The sequence below is a fragment of the Callorhinchus milii genome, unplaced genomic scaffold, assembly GCF_018977255.1.
Source record: "Callorhinchus milii isolate IMCB2004 unplaced genomic scaffold, IMCB_Cmil_1.0 Scaffold23, whole genome shotgun sequence".
In the NCBI taxonomy this organism is placed as follows: domain Eukaryota; kingdom Metazoa; phylum Chordata; class Chondrichthyes; order Chimaeriformes; family Callorhinchidae; genus Callorhinchus; species Callorhinchus milii.
Window position 1 is genome coordinate 612,857 of NW_024704764.1, and position 13,069 is coordinate 625,925.

Genomic DNA, 13,069 nt, shown 5'->3' on the forward strand with positions numbered 1-13,069 from the left:
CAGCAGAAACTGCCGTCTCTTTTTGTGTAGTAAGATAAGATCTTCAACATAAGACGAACATAACATAATATTTTTAACATAATAATCATAATAATCCCTGCATTTGATATAGCGCCTTATCACGTCTTCGAGATGTGTCAAAGCGCTTCACAGAATATACTGTAAAGTGGACTGACTGTACATTTTGTGGGCTGAAACCCGGCAGCCAATTGCACACAGCAGTGCCCCACAAACAGTCGTGGATTGAGTGACCAAATTATCATTTTTTTTTATTTTAATTTTTTTTAAAGGGATTGTAACCCCCAGAAAAGCGATCCGCCAATCGAGTACTGGGAACACTGGGAATACTGGGAACAGAGGCATGTTTACCTTAGGTGGTAGCTGGGACCTTAGTCTAATGTCTCACCTGAAGGAAGGTACCTCTAACACTGCAGCACTACACTAGTCAGCCTAGTCTTGCACACATCTGTCATCAAGATAAGTTTTATTCAAGGGCAAAATGTTGTTTATGTACACGGAGGGAACCACTTGTACCTCTGTCACCTTCAGTCAGGGACAAAGTTGCGTAGTTTTGTGAAACTAAGAGACAATATTGAAAAATAAAAATGTAATGATTATTATTATTAAATTCAGTGAATTTGGGGGGGGGCACTGATGAAATACCCACCTGAGGGATTGTGGGGTAGGTGGAAAATGTTTTGTTCTCATTAAGGTGTGGAGTCCTGTAGGGCCTGGGTTCGATTCCCCGCAGGGCGAAACGTTGGGCAAGTTTCCTTACTCGACACGCCTCTGTTTACCTCTGTAAGTAGGAGCCCGGTTGTTAATTGATTGGCGGATCGCTTTTCCGGGAGTAATAATCCCTCCAAAAAAGGATAATAAATAAATAATAATAATTTGGTCACTCAATCCATAACTGTTTGTGGGAGGCTGCTGTGTGCTATTGGCTCCCGCATTTCGCCCACAAAACATATAGTCAATTCACTTTACAGTATATTCGGTATAGAATCGGTATTAGGACCACTGCTCTTTTTTGTAATCTATATAAATGACCTGGACTTGGGAATAGGGAGTACAATTTCCAACTTTGTAGATGATACAAAGCTAGGAAAAGTAGTAAACAGTGAGGAGGACAGTAACAGACTGTAGGAGGACATAGACAGACTGGTAACATGGGCAGACACGTGGCAGATTAAGTTTAATGTGGAGAAATGAGAAGTGATGCATTTTAGGAGGAAGAATGAGGGGATACTCGGCTTTACAAATAGGGGCATAGAATACAAATGTCAGGAAGTTATGATGAACTTTTATATAAAACACTGGTTAGGCCTCAACTAGAGACAGTGTTCAGTTCTGGGCCCCACACTTCAGGAAGGATGACAAGGCATTGGAGAGGGTGCGAAGGAGATTGACCAGGATGGTACCAGGACTGAGGGACTTCAGTTAACAGGAGAGGCTGGAGAAGCGAGGATTATTCTCCTTGGAGCAGAGAAGGTTAATGGGAAATTTAATAGAGGTGTTCAGAATTATGAGGGGATTCGATAGGGTGAACAGGGAGAAACTGTTTCCACTGGCGGGTGGGTCAGTAACCCGAGGACTCCCTCTACACTGTCCATCCAACACTCCCAGGTCAGCTGCAGCATGAGTTGCGGACAGAACAAAGCTCCCTTTAGCGTGTCACATCCAGCACTCCCAGTTAGGGTACAACGACGACTTGCATTTATATAGCGCACTTCATTGAACAACTGTGTAGTTTGATCGTTGGCGAGAGAGGGGAGGTGACCGTAGACATGGTCGAAGAGGAAAGTCTTCACATGCGATTTGAAGACGGGTAAAGAAGGGACAAGGTGGAGGGATTGAGGCAGGGAGTTCCATAGGTTCAGGGCATAGAAGCTGAAAGCACGGCCACCGATGTTGTGGTGGGGGGTAGGGTTGAGGGACACGCAGAAGGCCCAAGCTGGTTGGGTAAAAAGACGGGAAAGGTGAGAGCAGGTTGGAGATGTAGGGAGGTGCTAAAGCATGAAGTGATTTGTAGGTGAATACACAGTAACTCTTCCTCTACTTTGTCATACCCAGGTTAGAGATAGAGTAAAGCTCCCTCTACACTGTCCCCAACAAGTTAATTTACTGCTGTGCAAACAAAGCCCACAGGAGTGTTTTAAGGAGAAGAAGGAGAAAATTAGGAATGATATTGAAGTTTGTCACTTGAGTAACATGGAGGGCTTTAAGACATTATTAGTGAATAATTCCCGCCCTTTAAACTTCTGCTAAAATTTGCACATTGACAATGGCTCGTCCAGAATAATATATTTACGGGTCAGTGCTTTATGTAGCGTAATCAAGAGGACACCTGTAGCCACTGGTGTGTGAGTAGAACTGAGCTCTGGGTAGTGCTCCGTTTGTTTCTGGGCATCGGTTCACAGTTGCCCTCCACTCAGTAGGTCCGGCTGCTTCCATGTCCCCCGCCCAGGCCGCCCCCACCATCAGCGGTCAGGCCTGCAGTCTCTCTGCCCCCAGCCTTTGGAACTTCATCCCACAGTCCCTTCACCTTGCCACCTCCCTCGCCTCCTTCAAGGCAATCTCAAGACCCTTCTCTTCAGCCGCGACTTTGGCCACCCTCCTACCCTGCCCTACCCTCTAACTGCCCCACCCTCCCACACTCCCTGCCCACACCCCCCCACCTCGATCCCAACCCCCTGCTTGGGTTCAAATTCCTGACAGTCCAGCGACTTGGGACGTCCTCCCGAGTGAAAGGCGCTGTACAAATGTAATTTGTTGTTGTTACCCAGTGAATTCTACCATCGTGAGAGAGATTTGCATGAAGAAGCATTCCGCCTGTTGGATCTCATGCTTCCAGAACGCCCATCCTCCAGCATTACAGCAAAGGGTAGTGGAAATCTGGAACTCTCTCCCTCCTCCCACAAGGTGGTGGATACTGGATCAATTCAAATTTTCAAGACTGAGGTCGGTTGATGCTTGTAAGTTCAGGATATCAAGGGATAGAGTAAAGGCAGGTAAATGGAGTTCAGGTGAAGATCAGCCATGATCTTATAGAATGGCGGAACATCCTCGAAGAACTCAATCGCCTACTCCTGTTCCTGTGTACAGCAACAGGGAGCAAAAGAATGCTCGTCAAAGGGAGGTGTCATCAATCTCCAAAGACTCCATTAAGCTTTTATTAAGACTCTTTCTTTTGCGGAATTATTGGCCGCCTATTTTGCTTGTTCCTGGGGCAAGATACTGGCCTCCCTCGGGAAGTCACCACATTTAAATATTGGGATTAGCAGGAAAGCTCACTCTCCGGAGCAAGTGAAAACCAGGGTCCTATTCCTCCTCGGTGCTGTGTGTCGCAGTGAGTCCTCTCGAGACCAAGTGGCCGCTGGTGATTCTGGCCCTCCACAAAAAAGTTAATGAGTAACTGTGTTCTCGAATAAAGGCTGCCTGTATCAAACCCAACGGCCTCCGTATGACTTCAGACTGGAATGTGGGGGGCGGGGAGGGGAGCACAACTACTGTACATACAAGCTATCTGTTTGAGCAACATATGCCTCAGTTCATCTGTGTTGTAAGAAAAAATGAAAGGACTTTTATTTTTATAGCACTTTATCACTACCAATATGATTAGTGTACGACAGACCTCATGAACTAGACTTTTAGCCTTTCTGTCTGGGGTCTCGGAATGCAGTCAACGCGATACCATATAAAGTAGTTCCATTCTACGGTGTTGACATGGGCTGGTTGTGATATTCGCTTCCTATTAATCGGCAGAGTCTGAGCTACATTTGATGGATTTTTTAAATGTTATAACCAAATGATTACGGTCTTGAAAGTGTTAATTAATGCACTTGAAATGAACCAAATCCTCTTCCAAACAAGCAGTCTGCAGCTGCTGCATACAGCGTCTGTCTGTGCTTTTAGTCAACATCCATAAACTTCCCTTTTCCTCTCGATTACTATGTATGTTATGGCTTTGAGATATTCACCTCATATGAAAGGCACAATATAAGTGTGAGTTGTGTTAATTTAGTTAAACTCTAAGATGGTATTGTAAGAAACCTTGCATTTTTACATCAATTACCCTGGTTAGTACAAAATGCCTACAGTAATTACTTTAAAGTGTGATGATGTGTATTTGTAGACACACAGCAAATTCCATGAATAGCCATGAGGTGAATGATGAATGAATCTGGACATCAGGAAAAATCCTCTCTTTCAAAAAGTGTCATGAGATCTTTAATATCCACTTGAAGAAAATGGTTTAATGTCTTGTCTGAAGGACGATGTCTCTAACAGTGCAACGCTCCCCCAGGGATGCACTTACATCCTGACATGGGGTTTGATCCCACAAATTTGAGAACCAAAGACAAGAGTCCTAATAACTGAACTAAGCTGATACCTTGTAGAACTATGGTTCTCTCCCTATTGTTTCAGAAACAGAAACTCTGCACTAAGGCTTACTACAAACCAACCTTTTTTTTAAATTGGGAAGCCTAGGAGAAATGTCTACAGAGTAGGAGAGGAGACCAGGTAGATTGAGAAGGAATATTTAGGAGATAGCAAGTTTGGAATCCTTAATTGTAGGATGAAGGTAAGACTGAGAGAAGTGAGGATTTCCAGTCGTGAGCACCTGGGAAAGAAGTGTGGGGAGTTTTGATTTCACTAACAGAGCGGCTTTAGGATTGAAGAAGAGCACATGGACCCTTGAATTAGGGACTCAGAAAGCAGAGCTGTGAGTGTATCAATAAGATATAAAATGGAAACAGGAAAGATTACAGAAGGGAGGTTAGAAGCTCGAGGTGAGAAAAAATCATCACAATTCTTTGGAAGTCCTATTTTCCTATCCACTGGGGGTATTAAGAGGTATGGAGTAAAGATGGTGGAATGGGATTGAAGGATTTGCGTAGTCTAATAAACTGGCAAACAGGCTCTCAATGAACCGAATGGTCTCCTCCTGTTCCCGGGTCCCTAAGTGTTTATCGTGGAAGTCCTCCAGATTGTTTGTTCATATTTCAGGTCAGACCTGGGCTGTATGTTCTCAATAATCACAATGTCCGATCACTTTCTTTGTGTTCTCAGCCTCACATTCATGTTGGGTCGTGGTGACCTGAGCTAAGTGCAGTCTAATCTCTGAGCTGTTCCTGCTCAGCGCCAGGGATTGAAGGTGTTTCATCTGCTGCCAGCAACAACCCTTTCTCTTCCACCAACCTGTGGCAGTACGAGTGGCTCCGCTGGTTAAACTACAAGGGAACAGTCGAGCAGCTCCCACTTGCAGAGGCCATACTCAGTGGTTAACTTCTTTCTTGATTGGTTGGCAAGAATTCTCGAGACCAAAGCACGATTGAGCAGACTCACCGATAGAAATGTTTGTCTGATTGACAGGATGGGAAAGAACAGGAAGAGGCCGTTCCTCTCCGTGGACTTGAGGATGAAGGAGTTTTTTAGGGCAATTAAACACTAACGGACACGGGACCCAGCAACTGCGCAGCACATTCTGACACTGGGAGCAGAACAGTTTAATTGCAGCTGTTCGCTCGGGTTACCTGTGATAACTGTTTATTAACAAAAACTTATTAATTCACTTTTAGAAGTTTGAAGCTTCTCTGCTACGTGTTTCAGCAGAGCAGGACCACATCCTGACAACTGCCGAGGAATATGTTTCACGGGAAAAGGCCAATAAAGAACAACAACTTACGTTTATATAGAGCCCTTCACACAGGGTAGCGCCCCAGAGCACTTGAAAAACATTCATTTTGAAAGGATTTTTATTTTTTATCAATACTCACCTGTGTAAAAACATACAAAAAGCAACACCCTCGAATCCAAACTCCCCAGTTTCAGCTCAGGGACAGGTCTTTGTGAAGAACATAGCGCGTTGGCTAATCATTGTTCTGCAAGCACCAGGTAATATTAAAAACAGGTCCACAATTATACATTAATTACTTGTAATTTTTAATACTCGTCCATGAATGCAGTAAACTGGGATTAGAGCAACTTTAATTTATATATATATATATTGCAGTCTGTCTCCAGAGTGTGTGAGGCAATGAAATTTGTGTTTCAATACACAGGAAATATCCTTTATAATAACTTAGGTTGATGCAGGAGCCTCGTTGTAATGTCTCTTGGATCTTGTTCTTGCATTTATTGTACTGGTCATGAAACACGAAGCTGAGACCCGAGCTAATGGTGATCGAGTAAACATCCATTATCGGTTCCAATCCCAATAAATATGTTTTCCACGCCTGTAATCCTAACATAAAACAATCACGACAGGGCAATGGATTCTGGAAATTGTAATGAATGCTTTTATTGTTGTCTGCTAAAATCTATAAAAAAATGAAATGGTAACCTTTCGTGCTGTAGAAATAAGTGTATTGGTAGCTGGGTGTCGAATTGCTCAGTGTATAGTTAATAAGTCTATGAACTCAGAGAACCCGAGAGATTCTTTGTTATCTCAAGGCTGCTGCTGCCTCATCAAACAGAATGAATTACAGCAATAATACTTGTATTTGTTACAGTGACTTTAATGTCACAAAGTACTTTACCAAGTTGCTGTGAAGTGTAGTGGTTGTATATTTATAGATCAAAACAACAGCCAATTTGCACACAGCAATGGCCCACAAGCAGCATGAAGTGAATGCTTTTATCTATAATACAGCATTATAATAATAATCCGTGTATTTGATATAGCGCCGTATCATGTCTTTGAGACGTCTCAAAGTACTTCACGGGATAAACTGTAAAAGTGAATTGACTGTATATTTTGTGGGTAAAACTTTATTTAAAACTGGGTTTTGCCCACAAAATATACAATCACTTCAATTTACAGGATATTCTGTGAAGTGCTTTGAGACGTCTTGAAGACATGATAAGGCGCTATAATCAAATGCAAGGATTATTATTTATTATTATTTATATGGAGCAGGTCCAGCAGTGCACCATGGCCTTATTGGGTCGTATCTGGTGACATTCTGGCAAATGACAGTATACACCTCTTTAAAGGTTGTCTTAGTAAACTATGGGGAAACTTAGGTTGTGTTTTTTTCTTAGCTCAGGGAGGCTCACTATGGCAAAGCTTGAGAAGAACCCCCGCCTAAATTACTGTTTCATAGTCCTGACATAGGGGTTGAACCCATCAACTTCTGACCCAGAGGCACGAGTGCTACCAGCTGAGCCAGACTGACACCGAAGCAACTCGGCACTCACGTAACTTTGATCAATATATTGTTAATAAACCAAACCTTTCACATTACTCCCAATCTATTCTCTTCCTCCCTACTGTATTGCATTCCAATGGATGCCATTCTTTGCCAGCCGTCCCTAATTTACTTAATCCCTGATTCAACAACAACTTTTATCCACTGTAGTACTATTCCAGAGTTCCTCTCAGTAATCATACAAAAATTCTCCAGCATCATGCCTCTTACGTCTATTTGTGGGACCTCGATGTGTGCAAATTGGCTGTTGCTTTTGCTTATGAAAATTGGTCGCTACAGTTGACAGTAATTACGGTAGAGTGATTTGGGATGTTTCAATATTGTAGATGCTACAAAAAGTTTTCCTTTTACAGTGGAGATGAGCGCTTCAGAACAACCTGGCTTTTGATCTGGAGCTACTTCACTCCAAATAAAGCCTTTCCGAGATACACGCAGATGCTGTCTGAACTGGGCCTTGAAAACATCAATACAGGTAAAATACTTAGAAATCATTGTAATTTTCATTCAGGAATCATGGAATGATAGAATCTTACAACGCAGAATTGGACCATTTCAAGTTATGTTAGTTCGTTTCCTCCACGTGAGCCGTCTTATCTAATCCCACTCTGCTCCACTCTCCCTTTTATCTTTTACTATTCTTTTTTTCAGGCATCTAATTCCCTTTTTCAAAAAATGCATTTAGCAACTATACTTCAACAAAGATGCGTTTAATTATTTGAAGAAAAATATCCCCTCAAATATTCCTTCGCTGTTAAATACAATCCACCTACGCATTGTGTATTCCTCAAATATCTCGTGAGTTTGCTAATGTACATCACAATGGTAGATGTAGGAAATTCATTCTTTTACACTTATTTATCACACCGCCATTTTTGGATAGGAATAAAGACACAATTTACAATTGGAAGTAATGCAAGGGATCTTTCCAGCATTGGGAAAAAAAACTTGTTATATGTCTTTCCACCCCTCCAAGGTGCAGAATGGCAGAACTGGGTAAAGAAAATCTCTTTGGTGTCTTGCTTTGATGTAATGATATAATAAACCTGGATGCATTACCGAAGTTAGGCATGAGATTGGCTAAATTATCTCACAGCTCTTTCTCACCATGTTGCCAGGTACATATGGGAGTATCAGTAAAACTGTAGCAACGATAATTTTTAATGCGCTAGCAATAAAATTCTTACCGTTTTTTCAATATTAATCGGATATTTATGCTCTTTCCAGGACTTGCAATGCTCATTTTTATTTTTTATCTATTACATAGATATATTATACTTTATTTCTTCCTTCCTCCACCCAATTGAACCATTGTGGGGAAATTTAACCAGAGATATCCCGGGCTTATTCTAGTGTACTTCCTCCAAGCTGATCACAAGAGAGGTTTGGGACAAAGTTCCTTTGTCCCTTTTGACCTCATCCTTTCAGAATACCAACACTATTGTTTGCTGAATCAAGCCGAGGTCAATGAGTGCAGTGTCCTGGTCTCGACAAGCCTTCAGCTATTTGGGGATTTGTGACATTTTGCGCCTGGGCTATAATGGTTACTGTGGAGAAGCTGGATATACCTTTTAATACCAAATAAAGTTGGTCGTTAACTTCATGGCTGTTTGTGGGAACATTCGTGTGCAATATGGTTCTGCAGTCCCTCCACTTTAAGGTAAATCCTGTAAAGCACTTTAAATGTCCTCCCAGCGAGAAAGGCACTATATCAAATGCAAGGATTATATATTTGTTATTTTGACGTTACAGAGCCCCTGTGGTGGAAATCAGGCTGTGCAATGTTCATGGTTTTCAGTTCTTTCATCCATTGTAATAGCAAAACTGCACGTGGAACCCTGGACTCGCAGAGTCTTGTAGCTCAGTGGTTGGGGCACTCACCTCGCAAGCAAGAGACCTGGGACTGGGGGTAATAATTCCTTCAAATTTTTTTTAAAAAATAATAAATTGGTCACTCAATCCACGACTCTTTGTGGGACGCTACTGTGCGCAATTGGCTTCCAAGTTTCGTCCACAAAGTATATGTGGCAATTCACTTTACAGTATATTCTGTGAAGAGCTTTGAAACGTCTCGAAAACGTGATAAGGCGCAATATCAAAAGCGAGGATTATTGTATCAAATGGAATGATTATTATTATAATGATTCTTTTGGAATCTGCTTTTATTATCATCAGGCCTTTGCTGAGGAGATGCTTGTGGGGTTAATAATTTCCTCAAACAAATTATAGTATGCACTGGGTTTTTACCTGCTTCAAGCCACTTCAAATTGGGCACGATTTATAAGAGAGCATCAGTTCTTTATTATAAAGTGTAACAAGAGCTCCCCTGATGGCCTCATGGCTAAAGACACTGACCACCCAATGAGGATTGGACAACAGAGTAGATCACAGGTTTGTTTAAAGTTAGCCGGGATAGCAACAGAAGTGCTAAAATTAGCCTCAGTTTCCCTGACAGAAACAATAGCACAACAAAACTATATTGGCAAATCTTATTGCAAAAATGTAATTTGAAAATATCGCTGTAATCAGTGTCAAGTGTACGATAGACCCCGAATGAGAGTTGGGAGGTTATTGAGCTGTGTGAGATCACTGAGCTAAAACCAATCCCACCGTCATACATGCAATTTATACCACTTTATTAGTGCTAGAGAAATATTGGCTGGTCAGTTAGACAGATAAAGGCACTCTTGCCTCTGAGCCACAAGGCTGTGGGTACAAGTCCCAGGTCAAGACTTTGACACTAATAACTGGGAGAGTGCTGCATTGTCCGACGTACTCAGGTTGAGACATTAAACCAAGGTCTCATATGCCTGTTCAGACGGACGTTACAGATTCTGTGGCACTATTTTGAAGACGAGGGAGTTTCTCCCGATGTCCTGGCTGACAATTCCCAGGTAAAAACGGTGGGGTCCTCAATCCTTCGCCCTCACCATTCTGCACCCAATATCTTCTGGAATTGGTCAAGCAGGGAGCCTCCGTCCCTCCAGGAGAGTGCTCATTCCATTCCAGGCAAAGGGCAATGTCCATGTGTTGGTGGCACACACGTGTGATACCCTCAAGCACGATGATGTGCTTCTGCAATTTTTTTTTGGGGGTGGGGGGCCGCCGGGTGTCTGCCACCTGCGGAAATCCATCCCCGTGCGTTAAGAATATTCAACCGAGCAGAGAACTCCAGGCGCCCCACCTGCAGGTGGGAATCCCAGAAAAATAATAATAATAATAATAATAATCCTTGCATTTGATATAGCGCTTTTCACGTCGGGAGAGGACGTCCCAAAGCGCTTCACAGAATACACTGTAAAGTGAATTGACTGTATATTTGTGGGCGAACGCGGCAGCCAATGGCGCACAGCAATGTCCCACAAACAGTCAGAGAAAGGTTGTTGGGGTGGGGATGGAATGCGCGCGCTCTGCCCCCCCCCCGGGGAGGGACACCTTCCCGCTGACCCGCGGCGGCTGGGGAGCACGAGGAGGGGGCGCATGGTTGGCGCCCGAGCGTCAAGACGAGACACCTGGCAGCGGGGAAGGAAAAAAATATCCTCACGTTCCAGGACAACGGGGAAAATTGAATAATCCCTGCGGTCGGGGACGGCGACTAAATCACGGCTTCGGGGCGAACCTCGGAGCGCTTCGCAGGATACGCCGCCGAGCGTAGTGACTGCACGTTTGGTGGGCGAAACGCGGCGGCCCCCACACGGGCAGCCGACGACGACAACAACAACAAAATGACGTTCGCAGAGCGCCGTTCACGTCGGGCGGACGTCCCGAGGCGCCCGGACAGTCAGGGGGTCGGGGCCCGAGCGTGGGGGGGGGGGGGGGGGAAGGCACGGTCGAAGCGGAGGAGGAGGAGGAGGAGGAGGGTCTCGAGACCGGGCCCTTGAAGGTGAAGGAGGAGAGCGAGGGAGGAAGCGAGGCCAAGGGACCGTGGGAGGGGGGTACCGGAGCGCGGGGAGGGGGGAGGGGGGGCAGAGAGGGTTTGTTTGGGAGGGGGTGTGGGGGGCAGATTGGTAGGGAGTCAGCAGGTCAGAGAGGGGAGGTTGGCAGTCAGTGCTCGGCCCCCGGTGAGGGGTGAGGGGGTGAGGGAGGAGGGGGGGCGGCCCTCGCTTCAAAATGGCGCCCAACACCAACCAACCAGTCACAGCCCCGCGCCCGCCGCCGCCGGTTCGCCTGAGCTGAGCCGCTCCCCGCCCGCCCGCCCGCGCTGCCCCAAACTCGCCGGTTAAAAGGAAATCTGCAAGTCATTGCGGCAGCCGAGCCCCGAGCCGAGTCCCGCCCCGAACCGACCCGAGCACCGCCGAGCCCGAGCCGAGCCCCGAACCGAGTCCCGCCCCGAGCCCCGCCCCGAGCACCCCCGAGCCCCGCCCCGACCCGAGCACCGCCGAGCCCCGCCCCGAACCGAGTCCCGCTCCGAACCGACCCGAGCACCGCCGAGCCCCGCCCCGAGCTGAACCGAGTCCCGCCCCGAACCGAGCACCGTCCCGAACCGACCCGAGCACCGCCGAGCACCGCCGAGCCCCGCCCGAACCGAGCCGAACCCGCCGAGCCCCGAACCGAGTCCCGCCCCGACCCGAGCACCGCCGAGCCCCGCCCCGAACCAACCCGAGCACCGCCGAGCCCCGAGCCCAACCGACCCGAGCGGTCCTCCTCCCTCCCTCCCTCCCCACCACCCCGGGAAAAGGTGGTTGGCGAACAGTCAGCCATTTGCGCCCTTGAGCGAACCCCAAACGCCCGCGCGACCACTCCCTCCCACACCCGCAACACAGGGACAATAACAACAACAACAACAATAATAATAATACCGGGAGAAAAGCGCGAGGCACGAGGTCACGCTGCGCGTCACCGCAGCAGCGCCTCCCCTCGGCCCTGCCGCATAGCAACAGGCGCCGCCCACACACGCCACCAGCCCCTCCTCCACCCCGCCAGCTGATTGGCCGGGCCGCCCGGTGGGTCGGAGGCGGGACGGGAGCACTGCCGCCGTTGATTGGCCGACGCGCCCGTCCGTCCAGTCGGGGCGGCGGGTGACGTAGGGCCGGCGTCTTGGAAGGGGGAACCGGCGGCGGTTGAGGCGACTCGCGAGCCGCTTCCTGGTCAGTCAGTCAGTCGGTCAGTGCGGGGCGTGAGGGGAACCGGCGGCGGGTGGACAGGGCGGCCGCGCGCCTTCACGGTCATCGAAACGGCGATAAAAAGAATCCCCACCGACTCTCTCTCTCTCTCTCGCTCTCTCTCTGTCGGTCTGTAGTTGTATAACCCGGGCCCGGGCTGCAGGCCGCGGGGTGAGGGAGTGAGGGAGGGAGTGAGGGAGAGGCCTTTTTTTTTTGGGAGAACTTTCTATCGTGTTCTGCGGTCGTTTGTGGCCTTGGGAGGAGGAGGAGGAGGATGGCGGGATGGTCAGACGGTCAGCGTCACTGAAGGGCGTTGTGAGCCTCGAGTCGTAATAAATAACCGACCCCACAAACCGTTTCGGTATCTAATCATCATCTCCCCCCCCCCCCCACCCTCTCCCCCCCACCCTCTCCCCCCCACCCTCTCCCCCCCACCCTCTCCCCCCCACCCTCTCCCCCCACCCTCTCCCCCATCCTCCCCACCACCCCCACCCTCTCCACCCCCACCCTCTCCCCCCACCCCACCCTCTCCCCACCCACCCGACACCGGCTGAGGCGAGAGGTCCGGGAAGGGGCGAGAAGGCGAAAAACGGTTCGTTTGGGAACTCGGGGATTTATTTAATTATTCATAATTCATAATTCATAATAGTTATTAATTATTTGTCGTCGTCGTCGTCTTTAAGCGAATTTGCTCTTTATCCTGTGCGGTCGGTCCTTGGAAGTATTGGAAGAAAGAAGAAAAGAGGAAGAGGAGGA

General features: G+C 47.2%; 1 long non-coding RNA gene across 1 annotated transcript; it reads left to right on the top strand.

Moving 5' to 3' along the window:
* The first annotated feature begins 12,224 nt into the window (after positions 1–12,224).
* On the top strand, positions 12,225–13,050 carry LOC121850655. Its single transcript, XR_006085700.1, has 2 exons — positions 12,225–12,298; positions 12,997–13,050. It is a non-coding gene; the product is annotated as an uncharacterized LOC121850655 (long non-coding RNA).
* The last annotated feature ends 19 nt before the right edge of the window (positions 13,051–13,069 follow it).